Here is a 23,951-nt window from a genome sequence, read left to right as displayed (position 1 = left end):
ATGATTAGTAGAAAAAGGTGAAAGGTCCTATGGAAACATTTACCTAAAAGCAACTTTAGTTTTCACTGATTTGATTATTTTACTCATCATATATGATTTCCTCTTTCTGGCCTTCATGTTCTTTCCCCATTTCACTGTTATCTTTACTGGGTTGTCCTTGATCTCCTAGGGTTGATTCCCTGATAGCTCAGTTGGTTAAGAATCTGCCTGCAATGAAGGAAACCCCGGTTTGATTCCTGGATCAGGAAGATCCACTGGAGAAGGGATAGGCTACCCACTCCAATATTCTTGGGCTCCCCTTGTGGCTCAGCTGGCAAAGAATCTGCCTGCAGTGTGGGAGACATGGGTTCGATTCCTGGGTTGGGAAGATCCCCTGGAGAAGGGAAAGGCTACCCACTCCAATATTCTGGCCTGGAGAAGCCCATGGACTATATAACCTATGGGGCTTCAAAGAGTCAGACATGACTGAGCAACTTTCACTTTCACTTTCCTTGATCTCTTAGACTGTAAAGATGTTTCAGGGCATATCTTTCTTTCATGTTTGTACTTATTAGGTACAGATTAAGATGCTCTAACAAAAGATTCCAAAATACTGTAGCTTATGTCAGAAAGTTTTTTTTTTTTTTTTTTTCCGTTGCACAACAATTTAGAGATAAGTGATCCAGTGCTTTGGAGCCTCTGCCCTACAAAACCATACAGAAATTCAGATTTCCTCTAACGGTGGATTTGTCATTCTCTAGAAAGTTTTCTTCCTCATTACAGTTCAATTTAACTAAGGAGGGGAAGCAATGAAAGGAAGGCAATCTCTTTTTAGGGAGGAGATGCATAAGTTGCATGTCTCTCAGCGCCCATATTGGGAAAGGGAGCATCTTTATTAGAAGGATATCTAGCCTTAAAACCTAGACAATTCTCTCTCTAAATGTAACGGAGAGAAATGGATAGTGGGACAATTATCATCTTTGCCATTCAGACAAAGTAGAAAAGACATTGAAAAGAAACTGGAAGACCTCAGTAACTGACCTGGTTACCGTGGACAGTTGCTTGGTCCTTTGTTTCTTCATTTGTAAATGAGGGGCTGAACAACATATTTCTGAGGTCCTTTTCAACCTCCATGTTGTATGAATCACTTTCCTCAACTACCCCCTTTACCTTTGACCTCTGTTTTCATAATTCAAAAAGGGACAGATGAACTTCAGTTTGCTTACCAACAATGAACAGTGCTTTCTTTTTTTCCATTTCTAGTTATTTTTTAAAATGGAAAATGATGTGTTGTTGCTTTTACCTTTAAGTTGTAATATATTTTTTCCATCATTCCCCTTGATCTCAACCTCCTCTCCTATTAGGAGGAAAACAGGTTGTTCCTAAAAAATGAATCACTTTAGAAGTGTTCTTTAAGGAAAATTTAAAGAAAGGTAAATCTTTTCTTTTTTTTTTTAATAGGAGCCTCTGCACTACAAAACCATACAGAATGCAGATTTCCACTAACTGTGGATTTGTCATTCTCTAGGAATTTTTCTTCCTCATTACAGTTCAATATAACTAAGGGAAAAAAAAGTGAAAGGCAGGCAATTTTTTTTAGGGAGGAGATGTGTAAGTTGCATTATCTCTCAGCTCCCATACTGAAAGAAGGAAATAATTAGATGCTATCTGTGTGCCTTCCTTATTATAGAAGTATTAAATGAAGCCTTGTGAAAAAGGAAAGGAACAAAAAGAAAGGTAGTAAAGATGAGAGTCTCTGGAAAACTCATTGAATGGAAAAAGAATCAGAAATTTGGAAGAGAAAAATAAAACCCTGTGAAAAGTCTATTGGGATTATTTTATTAAATATAGAGAAATATTTAATTTTCTGCATACCACAAACATCATCTTTCAAAAAACCCCTCATAATTAAAGAACAGACTATTTCTTCTTACTTTTTAATAACAGCTTTATGGAGAGATAATTCACATACCATAAAATTCAACCTTTTAAAATATAAAATTCAGTGGTATTTTAGTATGTAAAACCATCATCACTAATGAATTCACATCATCTATTGAATTTTAGAGCATTTTCATCATGCTCAAAAGAAATCCTATATCTGTTAGCAGTCACTGCCCACCACCTCCTTCCCATCTTCAGCCCTTAATCTACTTTCTATGTCTATGAATTTGCCTACTGTAGACACTTTATATAAGTGATATCTGGGTTTAGTTTGGGGCTCTCGTTTTTATTTCACTATTCTATATATCTAAGTACAGTAATACACTATCTTGATTACTGTAGCTTTATAGTAAGTTTTGAAATCAGGAAATGTGAGTCCTCTTAATTTTAGTATTTTTTTAAAAAATTATTTGGGATATTCTGGGTCTCTTGCATTTCTATATGAATTTTAGGATCAGCCTCTCAATATCTTCAGAAAAGTCACTTGGGATTTTGATAGAGATTGTACAGCATCTGTAGATCAATTGTTTTCCAATTTGTGAACAGGAGATGTCTTTTTTGTTTAGGTTTTATTTAATTTCTCTCAAAAACATTTTGTAGTTTTAAGTGTACATGACTTGCACCTCTTTGGTTAATTTTATTCCTAGGCATTTTATTCTTTGTGATTCCATCATAAATGAAGTTGTTTCTTTAATCTCATTTTCAGCTTGTTCATTAGCAGTGCTTAGAAATACAATGAATTTTTTGATATTGACCTTGTATCTCTCAGGATTTATAATTTCTAGTAGTTTTTTTGTGAATTTCTTAAAAATTTCTCTATAAAAGAATTACAAATACTCCATTGTGTATATGTACCACAGCTTTCTTATCCATTCATCTGCTGATGGACATCTAGGTTGAATCAGTTCTAATGAGGTGGATGAAACTGGAGCCTATTATACAGAGTGAAGTAAGCCAGAAAGAAAAACACCAATACAGTATACTAACACATATATATAGAATTTAGAAAGATGGTAATGACAACCCTGTATACGAGACAGCAAAAGAGACACAGATGTATAGAACAGTCTTTTGGACTCTGTGGGAGAGGGAGGAGGGGGATGATATGGGAGAATGGCGTTAAAACATGTATAATATCATATAAAAAAATAAATAAAAAGCAAGCAAAAAAAAAGAATTACAAATAGCTTTACTTTTTCCTTTCCACTCTGAATGCATTTTTTTCTTGCCTAATTGCTACAGCTAGTGGCTTAGTACAATGTTGAATAAAAAGTGAACAACATTATCTTGTTCCTAATTGTAGGGAAAATTTCAGTCTTTTATACCATGTTAGGTCAGTGTTTCATAGGTGACCTTAATCAAGTTGAAGAAGTCCCCTTCTATTACTGATATGTTGATTGACTTTCATCTTAAAAGAGTGTCAAATTTCCCATGTGTACTTGTGAAAAATGTGTTTCAGCTTGTTCATTAGCAGTGCTTAGAAATACAATGAATTTTTTGATATTGACCTTGTATCTCTCAGGATTTATAACTTCTAGTAGTTTTTTTGTGAATTTCTTAAAAATTTCTCTATAAAAGAATTACAAATACTCCATTGTGTATATGTACCACAGCTTTCTTATCCATTCATCTGCTGATGGACATCTAGGTTGAATCAGTTCTAATGAGGTGGATGAAACTGGAGCCTATTATACAGAGTGAAGTAAGCCAGAAAGAAAAACACCAATACAGTATACTAACGCATATATATGGAATTTAGAAAGATGGTAACGACAACCTGTTGTTAGTTGAAGGGAAATTTAGATGCTTATTAGATCTTGTTGATTTATAATTTGTACCTTGTTGATCTTCTACCTAGATCTACTATTACTGAAAATGAAGTATTGCAGTCTCTTATTTCTATAGCTGAATTGTCTATCTCTCACTTCTATTATGTCAGTTTTTGTTTTATGTATTTTGAGGCTCTGTCATTAGGTGCATCTTATTTAAAATTTCTTTTATTTCCTTGATAGATTGAACTTATTATTATAAATTATCTTTTAAGACTAGAATAACAATTTTGTCATAAATTTCTTTTTGTCTGATACTAGTTTAACCACTCCATATCTGTCACTATTTGCATGGCATATACTTTTCCATTTTTTTACTTTCACCCCATTTGTGTCTTTGAATCTAAAATGAGTCTCTCTAAAGGGTGTCTTTGAAGCTAAAATGTGTAGTTATATCGTAATTTTTCCATCTCATCAAGCTCTATATTTTAAATGCATTTGGCATTTTAACATGTGTTATATTTTTTGTTCCTCCTCTGTTTCTCCATTACTGTCTCCTTTTGCATTAAATACATCCTATACCAATCAATTCCCTTGCCAATACCTTTCCTCTATATTTTTTATTTAGTTTATTATTAGTTGCCCTTGAACTAGTTTCCCTGATGCTGGGAAAGATTGAGGGCAGGAGGAGAAGGGAACGACAGGATGAGATGGTTGGATGGCATCACTGACTTGATGGACATGAGTTTGAGCAAGCTCTGGGAGTTGGTGATGGGCAGGGAAACCTGGTGTGCTGCAGTCCATGAGGTTGTAAAGAGTTGGACATGACTGAGCAACTGAACTGAACTGCCCTTGAGATTATAATTATCATCTTCACTTAAAACAGTCAGTTCAGATTATTACTAATTTAATTTCAATAGTATACAAAAAAATTTGCTTCACTATATCACCCTCTTCCTTTGTCCTTTGTTATACAAATTACATATTTATAGATTATAAGACTATCAATACAGTTTTACAATTATTTTTTTTCGTTATTGCCTTTTATTTTAGAGTACAGAAAAGACAAACAAAAACAATTATGCTGTTTTACAATGATCTCTTGTCTTCCCATGGCTTCAAGTTACTGTATATCATTCATTCATTTCAGTCTAATGATTATTTTTATATCTTGTAGGGCAAGTATATTAGTGATGAATTCTCTCCACTTTTATTTCTTTGGGAATATGCTAATATCTCCATTTTTGAAGGATAGTTTTATTTAATAGAGAAGGCAATGGCAACCCACTCCAGCACTCTTGCCTGGAAAATCCCATGAATGGAGGAGCCTGGTACGCTGCAGTCCATGGGGTCGCTAAGAGTTGGACAGGACTGAGCGACTTCACTTTCACTTTTCACTTTCATGCATTGGAGAAGGAAATGGCAACCCACTCCAGTGTTCTTGCCTGGAGAATCCCAGAGATGTCGGAGCCTGGTGGGCTGCCGTCTATGGGGTCACCCAGAGTCGGACATGACTGAAGTGACTTAGCAGCAGAAGCAGCAGTTTTATTTAATATTGAATTTTTGGTTGACAAAGTATATCAAATATGTCATCTTCCTACTTTCTGTCCTTCATGATTTCTGATGAGATATCAGTTGTTAATGTTGAAGATCTCTTACTCATGATAAGTTGCTTTTCCCTTGCTGACTTCAAGATTCTCTTTGTTTTGTCTCTTAACAGCTTGACTATGATGTATCTAGGTATGCATCTCTTTGAATTTACTGTGTTTGGAATTAACTGAGCTTTTTGAAAGTTCAGAATAATGTTTTTCATCAAATTTGGGACATTTGGGGCTACTTGTTCAAAAAAATATTCCTTATGCCTTTATTCTCTCCTTTCCTCTGGGACTCTTACTACATGTTTGTTGGTATGCTTGATGGTATCCCAGCCTCTGAAGCTCTGTTAATTATTCTTTATTGATGAATTTTTTTTCTATTACTCATATTGGATAAGCTCTATTGACTTAATTCACTGGTTCTTTTGTCTGCTCACTCAAGTCTGCTGTTGGTCTCCATTAATGAATTTTTATTTTTAAAAAATTTTTAGGTTAGGAATATATTTTTATTGATGTATGCTTGATTTACAATATGTTCATTTCTTATGAAAAGCAAAGTGATTCATTTATACATATATTCATATTCTTTTCAGTTATGGTTTATTATAGGATACCAAATATAGTCCCTTATGCTATACAGTAGGAACTTGTTGTTTATCTTTTTTATATATGGTAGTTTGTATCTGCTAATCCGAAACTCCTAATTTATCTATCCCCCACCCTTTGATGACCATAAGTCTTTTTTTTCTCTAGGTCTTTGAGTCTGTTTCTATTTCATAAATGAGTTCATTTACATCATATTTTAGTTTCCACATGTAAGTGATACCTTATGGAATTTGTCTCTCTCTTTCTGACTTACTTCACTTTGCATGATAATCTCTAAGTCCATCCATATTGCTGCAAATGGCTTTATTTAATTTCCTTTTTATGGCTGAGTTGTATTCCATTGTGTGTGTATACCGTATCTTCCTTTTCCATTCATCTGTCAATGGACCTTTAGGTTGCTTGCATGTCTTGTAAACAGTGCTGCTAGGAACACTGGAGTGCATGTATCCTTTCAAATAGAGTTTTCTCTGGATATATACCCCAGAGTAGGATTGCAGAGTCATATGACAACTCTATATTTAGTTTTTTAAAGGAACCTTCATACTGTTCTCCATAGTGGCTTCACCAATTTACATTCCCCCCAGTAGTGTGGGAGGGTTCCCTTTCCTCCACATCCTCTCCAGCACTTGCTATTTGTAGAATGCTTGATGATAGTGTGAGGTGGTGCCTCATTATATTTTTGATTTGTATTTCTCTAATTAATTTTTAATTTTAATTAATAACTTTTCAATTCCAATATTTCTTTCTTTTTTTTTTTTTCTCATATTTCATATTGACTCTTTGTTCAGGTCTTCATTCAAAATTAGCTGTCCAAAATGATTTGGCTTTTATGGAATAAACAAATTTAAGTTTATGCAGCAATCTTCTTTTCCTCTGAGGTGGGTTTCTTTGCTGTGGGCTTCTTTTAAGCTGCTGGTTTCTTGGTCCCTGCAGCCTTTTTTCCCACCACAGGCTTCTTCAGTTTCTTATCACCAACAGCCTTCTTTTTTTTGTTTCCCACCACAGGCTTCTTGCCCTGAATCCCCTTCTCATCTGATTTGGCTTCTAGTGCTGCTGCTGCCTTATCCATGAGGATTTTGTGGTTCTTGGCCTGTTGAAGAATGGTGTTCCGGCACATGGTCTTAGGGTATGGGTTAAGCTTCAACGTGATTCTCAGGTTTTTCAGTGGCTTCTTCTTCAGGACTCTGCGATGAGTCTTCTTGAGTGGTGCTCGGAGTGCTCTTTGGATTTCTGGGCTTTTCAAGATTCTGCTAAGGTCTGTACTGAGCATCTTGTGCATGGGAAGGTTGTAGTTACTCTTGAGGGAGGCTGCTTTACACCAACTGCCATACAGCTCATCTAAATTTCAGAAAGCACTTTCAGTCCATATGCACAAACGTCCCACATGACCACTAGGAGCAAGTTTCAAAATGTTCAGCTTGCTTACATTAAGCAGAGTAGTTCCAGGGATGTTTCTGAAGGCCTTGATGACACCACTGTCCTCATTATAGATGATACAGGGTCTTCTGCGCTGGATACAGCAATAGTTTTTCATTTTCCCTTTGCCAGCTCTCATTCACTGACAGGCATAGACTTTTTTGATACCATTCTAGGCCTTAAGTTTCTTCAGAAGCAAAACAGCCTCCTTGGTCTTATTGTAGCCTTCAACTTTATCTTCAACCACCAAAGGGAGTTCAGGATGAACTCTATACGATGACCTTTAGACATGACCAGCACTGGTAAGGCTGAGGCAGTCGGTGCAGAGCAGATGGCACATCGCTTCTGCGTTGTATTCACTCTGCGATGCCAACATCGCCAGGTCTCAGCTGGTGCAAACATGCGGCCCCCACGACACATATTTCCAAAACCACCCTGGCCAGAATGGTGAGTCCCGCCACCTCGAACCCTGGGAATTCGAGCCACAGCTCTGCCGGTGCCCCAAGACTCAGCACTGGTTTGATGATCTGCTAATTCACTGACAGTATAGGGCTGTCTGTCGTTTTTGTGCAAGTTGGTGTGAACAAATTTAACAGTATCTAGTCGAATGCGAGCCTTGAACACAGCAGGCAAAGTGACATTTTTGCCAGATGACTCCCCCTTTCGGAGTACACTGATATCAGTGGACAAGAACAGGCCATTGCAGGGAGAGGAGAAGGCCAGGCTCCTCTCAACCAAGTGGCTCCCACAGGAAAAGCCAGTTTTGAGAGAGTCATTTCCTAGGCAGGTTGATAGGGAGTCTAGGGATCCCCAAGGAGAGAGGGGTCTGGAATTCTCAAGGAGGAAGAAAGGACAAACTTTTTTCCTTCTCTACATTCCTTAGGATTATATAACAATAATGTATCCTGCCTGAGGACAGTCTCTGGATTAAACCTTCTGGCTAATTCTGTTATCTTAAAATGTAAATTATGGGAGTCGGTCTGGTGAGGTCTTTACAACCTCCAGACATTCTTTGGATTCATTGGAGAGTATATAACTTCATTGCTAACACTAGCAAGTGGGTACTCTTTCTGCCCCCTTCTGATGCCTATGTCAGAAGCTTTCTCTATCTCCTTTATACTTTAATAAAACTTTATTACACAAAAGCTCTGAGCAATCAAGCCTCGTCTCTGGCCCCGGATTGAATTCTTCTCCTCCGGGGGCCAAAAATCCCGGTGTCTTCACGTGATTCAACAACAACCTTTCAGTTTCAATATTTCTATTTGATTCTTTTTTAAAAATAGTTTCTATCTCTTTAATAATAGTCTGGTTACGTATGATTCTCACACCTTATCCTTTAATGCATTAGATATGATTTTCTTTGATTCTTTGAATATATTTAAAGTACCTGATTTAAAAATCTTTAAGTCCAATGTCTGGACTTTTCCAGAGATAATTTCCATTGACTTCATTTTTCCCCTTATACATGGGCCACATTTTCCCATTTCTTTGCATGTTTTACACTTTTTTTTGGGAAACTGAATATTTTAAGTTCTATAATGTGGCAACTCTGGAAAAGATTTCCTCTTCTTCCTCATCCTTTTTGCTCTGTTTTTTGTTTTATTGTTGCTGCTGTTTATTTGTTTAGTGACTTTCCTGGTCTAATACTGTAAACTTAATATGCTTTTTCATGTATGGTTACTGATATTTCTTTTCGGTTAGTTAAATAGTCAGCTAATTATTAAACAGATTTCCTTAGTACATGAAATTGACAAGTATCCCAGCCTTGACCGAGGGGCTCTGTATGTGATAGGACATGCTTTTTAAGGACCTGGCAGGAAATTTAGAACTCCTGTTTTAGGTTTCATGATTTGCTTCTACAAAACTTCAAGGTCAGTTAGAGGTGATAGATTAGACCTTCTGTGGTCTTTCCTGGGCATGTGAGCTTCTGAACTCCCAGGAATATATCAGGGCTTTTCAAAGTACTCTTTGGAGATTTCCATCTGCATTTTTCTCTATAATTTGTCAGTCTATTGTTAGTCACAACTGGTGCTACCAACACAGACAGCTGAATTGCTAAGCAATTACCACTGATTATTTTTTGACAAACATCCTTGAGACAGGTCTGTTAATACAGAGTAAGCCCTAAAGTAGGTCAAATAAAAATCAAACTCTGAGAGTGCAGCATTTCAGGAGTTGTCAAAGTCAAATAATGATAATTTCTTGGATGTCTTTTTAGGAGTACTCTGACTCTACCAATGGCTCCTTGGCTACTACTTTTCACAACTACTGATGTTGCAATGTTGTTGGTTTTCAAGACTATTATGGGGCTGAGGAGCTAGAGTTGAAACAGGGAAAGTAAAAGCACCATAAAACTTGCTGTTCTTACTATAATCCTGTCATTTTCTTGAAATAACACTCATCATATTGTTAATTTCCAGAGTGCTGAAAAACTTAGTTTTGATCACTTTTAAGAGTGTCATTATTACTTATTTAAGAACCATATTTTTGGAGATCTTTATTCATCCATTCTAAAGGTACTACTTTATTTCACTTCAGTTTGGTTCAGTCACTCAGTTGTGTCCGACTCTTTGCTACCCCATGGAGTGCAGCACACCAGGCTACCCTGTCCATCACCAACTCTTGGAGCTTGCTCAAACTCATGTCCATCGAGTCAGTGATGCCATCCAACCATCTCGTCCTCTGTCATCCCCTTCTCCACCTACCCTCAATCTTTCCCAGCATCAGGGTCTTCTCAAATGAGTCAGTTTTTCACATAAGGTGGCCAAAGTATTGAAGCTTCAGCTTCAGTATCAGTCCTTCCGATGAATATTCAGGACTGGTATCCTTTAAGATTGACTGGTTTGATCTCCTTGCAGTTTAAGGGTTAGACTCTCAAGAGTCTTCTCCAAGACCGCAGTTCAAAAGCATCAATTCTTTGGTGCTCAGCCTTCTTTATGGCCCAATTCTCACATCCATACATGACTACTGAAAAACCATAGCTTTGACTATATGGACCTTTGTCAGCAAAGGAATGTCTCTGCTTTTTAATATGTTGTCTAGATTTGTCATAGCTTTTCTTCCAAGGAGCAAGGATCTTTTAATTTTACAGTGGCAGTCATCAACTGCAGTGATTTTGGAGCCCAAGAAAATAATGTCTGTCACTGTTTCCATTGTTTCCCCATCTATTTGCCATGAAGTGATGGGACCGGATGCCATGATCTTTGTTTTTTGAATGTTGAGTTTTAAGCCAGCTTTTTCACTCTCCTCTTTCACTTTCATCAGAGGCTCTTCAGTTCCTCTTCGTTTTCTAAGAGGAAAGAGGATGTCATGTGCATGTCTGAGGTTACTGATATTTCTCCTGGGACTCTTGATTCCAGCTTGTGCTTCATACAGACTGGTATTTCACATGAGTACTCTGCATATAAGTCAAATAAGCAGGGTGACAATATACAGCCTTGACGTACTCCTTTCCCAATTTGGAATATATCTTTTACTGCATTGCTCTGTTGCCAAATCAATTACTGGATGTTTAGGGTCAAGTACCTATTTGGTTTCTCATGGTGGAAATATTCTGAAGTTTATACTTGAGTCCAGCTTTCATTATCTTTTGGATCTAAACTGGGTGATTGGTAAAATGTGGGGCCTTCTGAAGACATGTTTGGGAGAACAGAGGATTGACAGCCTTATTTTCTTCAACACTTTTCTGTCATCTATGAATTTGGTTGATTCTTCTCAAAATGGGTATTGCTGTGGTCCATTGTTCCTGAATAACTGACTTGAGAACCAGAGCCAGTTATGGTCTCTAGGATGAAATAACTTTCTCAAATAAAGAAAATCCAGGTAGATCTGATTCTTTCCTTCTCTATCCAGGATAGTACAAACAAAAGTTAGGATATCAGGCCAATGACAGGGCTTCAGTTATTTCAGGGCTGACCTCACTGTCTCTGGTTTTTGCAGCTAATTTGTATTCTGTTAATATTCTAAACTCCCTTTAAAATTTTTCTTTCTACAACCATTTATTCAATAGTTACTGTTCAATAGTTATAGATATTTGGGCTGGTTACTCAAGATATAAAGGTATATTAAACATAACTCATGGTATAAAAGTATATTAAACATATTTAGTCTCTTTCCAACATGATTAGTATACCCTAGTCCTCTAACTGGCTCTCCCATTATTTTGCCCTGTAATCCTGTAATCTTTCCCTTCTGATCCTCCTTATATTTTTCAGGTTTTATACAGCAGGCTTATATTGAGTTTATTTAAGGTCTTTCCCCCATTAGATATTTTCCCTAGTAGCTCAGATGCTAGAGAATCTGCCTATAATCAGGAGACTTGAGTTTAATCCCTGGGTCAGGAAGATCCCCTGGAGAAGGGAATGGCAACCCATTCCAGATTTCTTGCTTGGAGAATTCCATGGACAGAGGACCCTGGCAGGCTACAACCAATAGAGTCTTAAAGAGTTGGACACAATTGAGTGACTAACACTTTCACTCTCCCCATTAGATATAGTAATATTCCATATTACTTCTATGTTCCCATTTTCTCTACTCCAGAAGTTCAACAGAATGAAGAATGAATGGTCAATTTTAATTTAGGCTCTCATTTATTAAACATATTCTGGGAACTAGTCTAAGTATTTTATATTGGGTTATTTCATTATATAAGTCTAACTGTAGCCTATTATACAGAGTGAAGTAAGCCAGAAAGAAAAACACCAATACAGTATACTAATGCATATATATATGGAATTTAGAAAGATGGTAATAACAACCCTGTATGAGAGACAGCAAAAGAGACACAGATGTATAGAACAGTCTTTTGGACTCTGTGGGAGAGGGAGGAGGGGGATGATTTGGGAGAGTGGCATTAAAACATGTATATCATATAAGAAACGAATAGCCAGTCCAGGTTCAATACAGGATACAGGAAGCTTGGGGCTGGTGCACTGGAATGGCCCAGAGGGATGGTACAGGGAGGGAGGTGGGAGGGGGGTTCAGGATGGGGAACATGTGTACACCCGTGCGGATGCATGTTGATGTATGGCAAAACCAATACAATATTGTAAAGTAAAAATAAATAAAGAAAGAAAGAGAAAAAAAATTAATGCTAAAAAAAAGATTAATATCCAGAATATATAAAGAACTCCTAAAACTCTACAACAACAAAAAAACCAACAACTCAATTCAAAAAAGAACTTGGATAGAACTGCCTGCTCCATAGTTCCCCATTATTCTGCTTCTTTCCAATCTGGAGGTTATTTATAGTGTGAATTTTTAGAATTGTATCTTCCCCAGTTTTTTTTTTTTTCAGTACTACTTCTAGTGTTTGGGAGCAACTAAGGAGCCACACTATTCATCCTGCTATACTGAATCTTCTGTATCTGCCCTTGGCAACCACTTTTTGATCTGTAATTTAATTTTATGATTCTTATTACCAGCTGCTGCTTCTGATGATTTATTTGGCTATTTTAAACAGCTTTTGTTTTGTGGTTATTATTTTTAATCCCTTATAAAGTATAAAATCCAAATTAAAAAATCCCTTTATTCTGGGAGAGAAAATTCCCGATCTAGCTTTATTCTACCTTCTTAACCTTGACATTTCCCTTATTTAATTTAAAATGTTCTTATTGTATTAATAATAAAATTCTATTCCTCAAGGCTACATTCCTAGTATGTCTTAGAGGTATATATACTGAGTGTTTTTTTTTTTTTTAATTAATTAAGTCTTTGGGTAGGCACTTAACTAGTGAAAAATATTGTGTTTAGATATTTAAGTTCAAGCTCTGGTGTCAGTTAATTTCTCTGAACTTTTTTTTTTTCATAGGCAATTAAGGAATACCTGTTATCCACCTTTTGTCTTTTGAGAGAATCAAGTGAAATATTATAAATAAAATTGCTTTGTAGATTCTCTAACATATATATTATTGAAATTGTTGTGATGATCACAAGATAATGGTGATGATAATTATGATGAATTGTTTTTGAGTAATAAGAAGTGAAAAAGCTCAACAGATATCATCAAATTGTTCCTGGCTTTTTGACACTTATGGTGACAGTGTAATTCCATGGAGTTCCATGGACAGAAATCTTAAATGTTAGGAAACTTCTAATCTTAGTGACAAGGTCTAATAAAACATAAGACACATATGAGAAAGGCAAGATGCCTACATTTTCAAAAAGCAAAGCCACAGTTTATTTTCAGTTTAATTATCTTCAGTCATATGCAATTACCAGATGCATTTAGGCCTTTCATTATGGAGAAAAGAAAAATGCAGCATCATTTCTGTTATTTTTAGTGACAGTGGAACAACTGGATGCAAAGGACAGTGTTACTTTTCTCCTAGTTTTTGTTTCTGTGAGTTGATTTTACAGTTGAAAAGAAACACTGCTATCTTTCATCTGGGCTATATTTTCCAAGTCTCTAGGCTTGTACTGAAGTACAATTCATCCATATTTCATGAAATTCCAACCCGACCTCTTTTCTAATAGCAATAGGTGGGGTTCTCTATAAAATATAGAAGGCAAGCTCCTTAAAAAAATTAAGACTAATTTTTCATAAAATTGGTAAAAATTCAAATAACATTGGATAAATGTCAATTTTCTAAGATATTATCAGTTCAGTTCAGTCACTCAGTCATGTCCGACTCCTTGTGACCTCATGCACCGCAGCACACCAGGCTACCCTGTCTATCACCAACTCCCGGAGCTTACTCAAACTCATGTCCATCTAGTTGGTGATGCCATCCAACCATCTCATTCTCTGTCATCCCCTTCTCCTCCTGTCTTCAATTTTTCCCAACATCAGGGTCTTTTCTAATGAGTCAGTTATTTTCATCAGGTGGCCAGAGTACTGGAGCTTAAGCTTCAGTCAGTCCTTCCAATGAATATTCAGGTCTGATCTCCTCTAGGATACACTGGCTTGATCTCCTTGCAGTCCAAGGGACTCTCAAGAATCTTCTCCAACACCACAATTCAAAAGCATCAATTCTTCAGTGCTCAGCCTTCTTTATAGTCCAACTCTCACATCCATACCTGACTACTGGAAAAACCATAGCTTTGACTAGACAGACCTTTGTCAGCAAAGAAATGTCCCTGCTTTCTAATATGCTGTCTAGGTTGGTTATCGAAGAAGGCAATGGCACCCCACTCCAGTACTCTTGCCTGGAAAATCCCATGGACGGAGGAGTCTGGTAGGCTGCAGTCCATGGGGTTGCTAAGAGTCCGACGCGACTGAGAGACTTCATTTTCACTTTTCACTTTCATGCACTGGAGAAGGAAATGGAAACCCACTCCAGTGTTCTTGCCTGGAGAATTCCAGGGACAGGGGAGCCTGGTGGGCTGCCGTCTCTGGGGTCGCACAGAGTCAGACACAACTGAAGCAACTTAACAGCAGCAGCTGCAGCAGGTTGGTTATAGCTTTTCTTCCAAGGAGCAAGGGTCTTTTAATTTCATGGCTACAGTCAACATCTGCAGTGATTTGGAGCCCAAGGAAATAAAGTCTGTCTCTGTTTCTATTGTTTCCACATCTATTTGCCATGAAGTAATGGGACCAGATGCCATGATCTTCATTTTTTGAATGTTGAGTCTTAAGCCAGCTTTTTAACTCTCCTCTTTCACTTTCATTAAGAGGCTCTTTAGTTCCTCTTCATTAACTGCCATAGGGTGGTATCATCTGTTTATCTGGGGTTATTGATATTTCTAAAACCAGCTTGAACATCAGGAAGTTCATGGTTCACGTATTGCTGAAGCCTGGCTTGGAGAATTTTGAGCATTACTTTACTAGCATGTGAGATGAGTGCAATTGTGTGGTAGTTTGAGCATTCTTTGGCTTTGCCTTTCTTTGGGATAGGAATGAAAACTGACCTTTTCCAGTCCTGTGGCCACTGCTGAGTTTTCCAAATTTGCTGGCATATTGAGTGCAGCACTTTCACAGCACCATCTTTCAGGATTTGAAAGAGCTCAACTGGAATTCCATCACCTACACTAGCTTTTTTCATAGTGATGCTTTCTAAGGCCCACTTGACTTCACATTTCAGAATGTCTTGCTCTAGGTCAGTGATCACACCATTGTGATTATCTGGGTCGTAAAGATCTTTTTTGTACAGTTCTTCTGTGTATTCTTGCCACCTCTTCTTAATATCTTCTGCTTCTGTTAGGTCCATACCATTTCTGTTCTTTATCGAGCCCATCTTTGCATGAAATGTTCCCTTGGTATCTCTAATTTTCTTGAAGAGATCTCTAGTCTTTCCCATTCTGTTGTTTTCCTCTATTTCTTTGCATTGATCACTGAAGAAGGCTTTCTTATCTCTTCTTGCTATTCTTTGGAACTCTGCATTGAGATGCTTATATCTTTCCTTTTCTCCTTTGCTTTTCACTTCTCTTCTTTTCACAGTTATTTGTAAGGCCTCCCCAGACAGCCATTTTGCTTTTTAGCATTTTTTTTCCATGGGGATGGTCTTGATCCCTGTCTTCTGTACAATGTCACGAACCTCATTCCATAGTTCATCAGGCACTCTATCTATCAGATCTAGGCCCTTAAATCTATTTCTCACTTCCATGTATAATCATAAAGGATTTGATTTAGGTCATACCTGAATGGTCTAGTGGTTTTCCCTACTTTCTTCAATTTAAGTCTGAATTTGGTAATAAGGAGTTCATGATCTGAGCCACAGTCAGTTCCTGGTCTTGTTTTTGCTGACTGTTTAGAGCTTCTCCATCTTTGGCTGCAAAGAATATAATCAGTCTGATTTTGGTGTTGACCATCTGGTGATGTTCATGTATAGATTCTTCTCTGTGTTGTTGGAAGAGGGTGTTTGCTATGACCAGTGCATTTTCTTGGCAAAACTCTATTAGTCTTTGCCCTGCTTCATTCCGTATTCCAAGGCCAAATTTGCCTGTTACTCCAGGTGTTTCTTGACTTCCTACTTTTGCATTCCAGTCCCCTATAATGAAAAGGACATCTTTTTTGGGTGTTAGTTCTAAACGGCCTTGTAGGTCTTCATAGAACCGTCCAACTTCAGCTTCTTCAGCGTTACTGGTTGGGGCATAGACTTGGATTACTGTAATGTTGAATGGTTTGCCTTGGAAACGAACAGAGATCATTCTGTTGTTTTTGAGATTGCATGCAAGTACTGCATTCAGATTCTTTTGTTGACCATTATGGCTACTCCATTTCTTCTGAGGGATTCCTGCCCGTAGTAGTAGATATAATGGTCATCTGAGTTAAATTTACCCATTCCAGTCCATTTTAGTTCACTGATTCCTAGAATGTTGACATTCACTCTTGCCATCTCTTGTTTGACCACTTCCAATTTGCCTTGATTCATGGACCTGACATTCCAGGTTCCTATGCAATATTGCTGTTTACAGCATTGGACCTTGCTTCTATCACCAGTCACATCCACAGCTGGGTATTGTTTTTGCTTTGGCTCCATCCCTTCATTCTTTCTGGAGTTATTTCTCCACTGATCTCCAGTAGCATATTGGGCCCTTACTGACCTGGGGAGTTTCTCCTTCAGTATCCTATCATTTTGCCTTTTCATACTGTTCATGGGGTTCTCAAGGCAAGAATATTGAAGTGGTTTGCCATTCCCTTCTCCAGTGGACTACGAACCAGGGATCAAATTACCAATATCCGCTGGATCATTGAAAAAGCAAGAGAGTTCCAGAAAAACATCTATTTCTGCTTTACTGACTATGCCAAAGCCTTTCACTGTGTGGATCACAATAAACTGTGGAAAATTCTGAAAGAGGTGGGAATACCAGACCACCTGATCTGCCTCTTGAGAAATCTGTATGCAGGTCAGGAAGCAACAGTTAGAACTGGAGAGGGAACAACAGACTGCTTCCAAATAGGAAAAGGAGTACATCAAGGCTGTATATTGTCACCCTGCTTATTTAACTTCTATACAGAGTACATCATAAGAAACGCTGGACTGGAAGAAACACAAGCTGGAATCAAGATTGCCAGGAGAAATATCAACAACCTCAGATATGCAGATGACACCACCCTTATGGCAGAAAGTGAAGAGGAACTAAAAAGCCTCTTGATGAAAGTGAAAGAGGAGAGTGAAAAAGTTGGCTTAAAGCTCAACATTCAGAAAACGAAGATCATGGCATCTGGTCCCATCACTTCATGGGAAATAGATGGGGAAACAGAAAATAAATAAACAGACTTTATTTTTTGGGGCTCCAAAATCACTGCAGATGGTGATTGCAGCCATGAAATTAAAAGATGCTTACTCCTTGGAAGGAAAGTTATGACCAACCTAGATAGCATATTCAAAAGCAGAGACATTACTTTGCCAACAAAGGTCCGTCTAGTCAAGGCTATGGTTTTTCCAGTGGTCATGTATGGATGTGAGAGTTGGACTGTGAAAAAGGCTGAGTGCCGAAGAATTGATGCTTTTGAACTGTGGTGTTGGAGAAGACTCTTGAGAGTCCCTTGGACTGCAAGGAGATCCATCCAGTCCATTCTGAAGATCAGTACTGGGATTTCTTTGGAGGGAGTGATGCTGAAGCTGAAACTCCAGTACTTTGGCCACCTTATGAGAAGAGTTGACTCATTGGAAAAGACTCTGATGCTGGGAGGGATTGGGGGCATGAGGATAAGGGGACGACAGAAGATGAGATGGTTGGATGGCATCACTGACTCGATGGATGTGAGTCTGTGAACTCCGAGAGTTTGTGATGGACAGGGAGGCCTGTTGTGCTGTGATTCATGCAATCGCAAAGAGTCGGACACAAGTGAGCAATTGAACTAAACTGAACTGATTGGTATTTCTCCTGGCAATCTTGATTCCAGCTTGTGCTTCATCCAGAGTGCCATTTTACATGATATACTCTGCATATAAGTTAAATTAGCAGGGTGACTGTATGCAGTCTTGATGTACTTCTTTCCCAGTTTGGAACCAGTCTGTTGTTCCATGTCCAGTTCTAACTATTGCTTGTTGACCTGAATACAGATTTCTCAGGAGGCAGGTCAGGTGGTCTGGTATTCCCATCTCTTTAAGAATTTTCCACAGTTTGTTGTGTTCCATAGTCAAAGGCTTTGACATAGTCAATAAAGCAGAAGTAGAAATTTTTCTGTAATTCTCTTGCTTTTTCTATGATCCAGCAGATGTTGGCAATTTGATCTCTGGTTCCTCTGCCTTTTTGAAATCCTGCTTGAACATCTAGAAGTTCTTAGTTCATGTACTGTTGAAGCATAACTTGGCAAATTTTGAGCATTACTTCACTAGTATGTGAGATGAGTGTAATTGTACAGTAGTTGGAACATTCTTTGGCATTGTCTTTCTTTGGATTTGGAATGAAAATTCACCTTTTCCAGTCCTGTGGCCCCTGCTGAGTTTTTCCAAATTTGCTGGCATATTGAGTGCATATTAAGATATTACAGAAGTAAAATTTTCCAGTTATATTCCTGATACCCATGTTATAATTCCTCCATGTTTTTAGGGACTTTAGAAAATTCCACTTTCTTAATCTATAAAATGGAAATCTAATATAATCTATTACACAGGGCTATTGTAAGTATTCAATGTGTTCATATAGCTAAATAACAAAAGCATGATGCCAAAAAGCTTTCAGTCTATAGTATTGTATGTGCATGTGTGTGCACACTAAGTCTTGTCCAACTTTTTGCAACCCCATGGACTGCAGTCCTCTAAGTTTCTCCATCATGGGATTCTTCAGGCAAGAATAGTGGAGTCAGTTGCCATGGCCTTCTCTGGGGGATATTTCCAACCCAGGGATTGAACCCCATCTCTTATGTCTCCTGCATTGGCAGATGGGTTCTTTACCATTAGTAACACCTAAAGATGGTGTTTAGGCTTCATTTACTTCACAATGGACTGGTTGGATCTCCTTGCATACTTCAGTCATCTTGTTGAGAGATTTCTATGTGTCAAAAATGAGATTAGAGGAAGTAGAAATGGAACTATTTGTTCCCTCTCAACCTCTTATTATCATACTCAAGGTATATCAGTTCTAGTCTTAAGTATTTTGAGGTTCTATTTTTCTTCTAGTTAATACCTTCACCAACCCCCACAATCTTTATATCTGTCATGGAGCATTTCCAGAGACTCTTATGTGATCTTCCTGACTCTTGCTTGACCCCTCCTATACAACCTTCAGTTCAGTTGCTCAGTCATGTCCGACTCTTTGCGACCCCATGAATCACAGCACACCAGGCCTCCCTGTCCATCACCAACTCCCGGAGTTCACTCAGACTCACATCCATCGAGTCAGTGATGCCATCCAACAATCTCATCCTCTGTCGTCCCCTTATCCTCATGCCCCCAGTCCCTCCCAGCATCAGAGCCTTTTCCAATGAGTCAACTCTTCCCATGAGGTGGCCAAAGTACTGGAGTTTCAGCTTCAGCGTCATTCCTTCCAAAGAAATCCCAGGGCTGATCTCCTTCAGAATGGACTGGTTGGATCTCCTTGCAGTCCAAGGGACTCTCAAGAGTCATCTCCAACACCACAGTTCAAAAGCATCAATTCTTCGGCACTCAGCTTTCTTCACGGTCCAACTCTCACATCCATACATGACCACTGGAAAAACCATAGCCTTGACTAGACGAAACCTTTGTTGGCAAAGCAATGTCTCTGCTTTTCAATATGCTATCTAGGTTGGTCATAACTTTCCTTCCAAGAAGTAAGCGTCTTTTAACTTCATGGCTGCAGTCACCATCTGCAGTGATTTTGGAGCCCCAAAAAATAAAACCTGACACTGCTTCCACTGTTTCCCCATCTATTTCCCATGAAGTGATGGGACCAGATGCCATGATCTTTGTTTTCTGAATGTTGAGTTTTAAGCCAACTTTTTCACTCTCCTCTTTCAACTTCATGAAGAGGCTTTTTAGTTCCTCTTCACTTTCTGCCGTAAGGGTGGTATCATCTGCATATCTGAGGTTATTGATATTTCTCCCGGCAGTCTTGATTCCAGCTTGTGATTCTCCCAGTCCAGCGTTTCTCATGATATACTCTGCATATAAGTTAAACAAGCAGGGTGACAATTTACAGCCTTGACGTACTCCTTTTCCTATTTGGAACCAGTCTGTTGTTCCATGTCCACTCTAATGCAAAAGAGAACATTCTAAAACATGTCTTATTCTGTCGTTCTCTTACTCACATTTTGGTTTCTCTGCCTCATTTAGAATAAAGCATGGATTCTTAGATCCCGAATAGATATCAATGTCATCTTATCTGTTGGTTTTCTCTCTAGTCCTATTTTTGACCACATTTCCTTACAAACATTCTTTCCTATCAGCTTTACTGAAGAACTTAATATTTAGAAATGTTTTAGGTGCTCTCACTTCCCAGTGTTTAGGAGGACTTGTCCTCTTGCCTGGAAAATATTTTTTTGAACACAATCCATTTTCAAACTCAACTAGTTTTTCTATCTTGCATGCCCTCTCCACTATATAGTTCTAATTTGAGCATGGAATGTTTGGTATCGTGTCTCTTTATGTTTAAGCCTCCTGAGCTATATTGTAAATCTTTGGAAGTTTCTTACTGTTATTGTATCACTGTCAACCTCTCCCTTTGTCTGGCACCCCACTCCAGTACTCTTGCCTGGAAAATCCCATGGACGGAGGAGCCTGGGGGGCTGCAGTCCATGGGGTCACTCAGAGTTGGACATGACTGAACGACTTCACTTTCACTTTTCACTTTCATGCATTGGAGAAGGAAATGGCAACTCACTCCAGTGTTCTTGCCTGGAGAATCCCAGGGACAGGGGAGCCTGGTGGGCTTCCATCTGTGGAGTTACACAGAGTCAGACACGACTGATGCAACTTAGCAGCAGCAGCAGCAGCAGCTGGTAATATTTGCTTTACTTAGGTGCTCCTGTATTAGGTGCATATATGTTAACAAATGTTATATTCTCTTCTTATATTGATCCCTTTATTATTATATAATGCCCTTCTTCATCTTTTTTTAATAGACTTTGTTTTAAAAGTCTATTTTTGCCTGCAATGAGTATTGCCACCCTACTATTTTATTTCCATTAGCATGAAATGTCTTTTTTCATCCCCTAACTTTCAGTCTGTGTGTGTCTTTAGCTCTGAAGTAAGTCTCTTGTAAGCAGCATATAGATTTTTTTCATGTAAAAATGCACTCTGTATCTTTTTGATTGGAACATTTAATCCATTTACATGGAAAGTGATTATTGATAAGTACGTCTATAATGCCATTTTGTTACTTGTATCCTGGTTGTTTTGTAGTTTTGCTATTTTCTTTGTTTTTCAGTTTCTTTCCTTGTGTTTTAATTATTTTCTTCAGTATTATATTTATGTTCCTTTCTCTCTAGTTTATGTGTTTTATTGTAGGATTTGATTTGTGATTACCATGAGGTACATATATGTTGACCTACAACTACATATACTTGTTTTAAACAGATAGTAATTTAAGTTCAGGTACATTCTAAAAGATCTACATTTTTATTCCCCTCCTCCACATTTTATGTTTTTGATGTCCTATTTTACACTTTCATCTTTATCTCTTTACTGGTTATTATAGTTATTGTTGATTTTACAATTTCATGTCTTTTAATCTTCATATTAGCTTATTAAGTAGTTGATCCTCAGCACTTATTATATACAATATTTCACTTTACTAATGGGATTTTTCCCTTTCCTATATATATTTACTTCATGTTATGGCCTTTTTTTTCCTGCTAATAGAAGACTCTAATATTTATTTTAAAGTAGATTTTGTATTGAACTCTTTCAGTTTTGTTCGTCTTTGTTTCTCCTTCAAGTCTAAATGATAATTTTTCAGGGTAGATTATCCTAGGTTGTAGGTTCTTCCCTTTCAGAACTTTGAGTATATCGTGCCACCACTCCCTTCTATAGATTACAACATTTATCCAAAAGAATCAGCTGATAGCTTAGTGGGAGTTACCTTGTATTAATATACACTTTTGTATTTCCCTTGCTGCCTTTAGAATTCTCTCTTTAACTTTTGCTATTTTAATTATACTTGTCTTATTGTAGGTCTATTTGGGTTCATCTTTCTTGGGATCTTCTGTACTTCCTCTACCTGGATATTTATTTCCTTCTTTAGGTTTGGGTAGTTTTCAGTCATATGTTTTTGACCCCTTTTCTCTTCTCTTCTCCTTCTAATGTCTTGAACTATTTTTCTGATAAATAGTTTATTTCTATTTCATCTCCTCCCCACCCACTCCCCCGCCCCCCCCCGGGTTTTGTTGTTGTTATTGTTGTTCTTTCACTTGAAACAAATTCTTCTGTCTTCTCATCTTGCTTAACCTTTCTTGGCCTCTATGAAATTAGGCGAAATAGTTGCCTATTAGAGTCTCATAACAGTGTTCTTCTTTTGGAGCTTTTCTATCCAGACTGCATTTGCTAACTGGCTTTGATGGGCAAGCTGGATATGATATGAACACAAGTTATATCTTTCCCAAGACTGTGTAGATAGTTATTACCTTGGTAGAATACGGTAGAATGCCAGAAATGAAGGGACAAGGACTAGATCCATGCATGAACTGGAGCTTCTTTTCAGCTCAATGGCTGTTACTGTACTGCCTTATCATGCAGAGATTAGGTCCCAGGTTGCTTGAGTAGAAGTCCTGAGGGTTGTGTCCATGCTGGCTTTCTTCCCATTAACTTTGGAAGATCCCCTGGAGAAGGAAATAGCAACCCACTCCAGTATTATTGCCTAGGAGATCCCATCAACTAAGAAGCCTGCCAGGATGTAGTCTGTGGGCCTGCAAAGAGACAGACATGACTTAGCAACTAAACAACAACACCATTAGCTTGTTGAGAAAATTAAATAAATTCAAATAGTGTCTGGGGTACAGTGATGGTTGCCAAGCTATAATTGGTATTCAGTTAATGGTAGTGGTAGTGGTCAAAGTTGTTCTAGTCACTTGTATTAGATATTTCCATTCCACCAAGGGACATCCGTTCTCATGGGGAGGCACACTTGTACAGAGCAGAAGGAAATGCATACTGACTAGAATATAAACACTGTATTATCAGAGTGTAAAAGAAGATTGATCCAGACCAGGAGTTTCAGAAAGGCTTCATATGTTTTTCCCTTCCAGGTGTCTCTAGTACAAGGTGATTACCATTGTATCAGAGGGATCACACCACTTAACCAATAATTTAAAAAGACAACCAACTTTAGTTGTTTTAGAGACCATATAACCTAGAGGAGGGATGCCTAACCTCAGATCATCAGTGAACCCCTAACTTTGTGCAGTTTCGTTGATTATGAACTTATGCCTGTATATTTCTGGGAAGAAGGGCCATAGCTTTTATCAGGTTGCACTAGCATCCTTGCCCCAGAGTAGAGCAGTGCTAGCCCAGGAGAGGCTGGTATGGATGCTAGGCATGGGTGTAGGCATGGCCCAGGGCTGCAGTCAGTAACCAGATTACTTCTGGCTGCAGTCAGTGGCCTAACCTACTGTCTGAGTAAGCACCCATAGAGACTGTGCTGTCTTGATCAAACATTGCTCTGAGTCTGAGCTGCCTCTTTCCCCTCAAGCTGAGTTCTCCCTTTGTCTACTGATACCGTTGCTCTGGTGTACAGCTAAGCCACAGAGCAGAAAAGGCCAGTCCTGACACTTGGCATAGGTCTGTGGTGGTTCAGTCATATGTTGGTTCAGTCATAGTTAGAGACCTAGACTGCTTCT

At 38.2% G+C, this 23,951-nt stretch overlaps 1 pseudogene; it reads right to left on the bottom strand.

The window, feature by feature from the left end:
- Positions 1-6,743: 6,743 nt before the first annotated feature.
- Positions 6,744-8,010, bottom strand: LOC138986100 (large ribosomal subunit protein uL4 pseudogene; annotated as a pseudogene).
- Between the last annotated feature and the right edge of the window lie 15,941 nt (positions 8,011-23,951).

Source organism: Bos mutus, chromosome 3 (assembly GCF_027580195.1).
Source record: "Bos mutus isolate GX-2022 chromosome 3, NWIPB_WYAK_1.1, whole genome shotgun sequence".
Lineage (NCBI taxonomy): Eukaryota > Metazoa > Chordata > Mammalia > Artiodactyla > Bovidae > Bos > Bos mutus.
The sequence above is the reverse complement of the archived record's forward strand: the minus strand, read 5'-3'. Positions and strand labels throughout refer to the sequence as shown.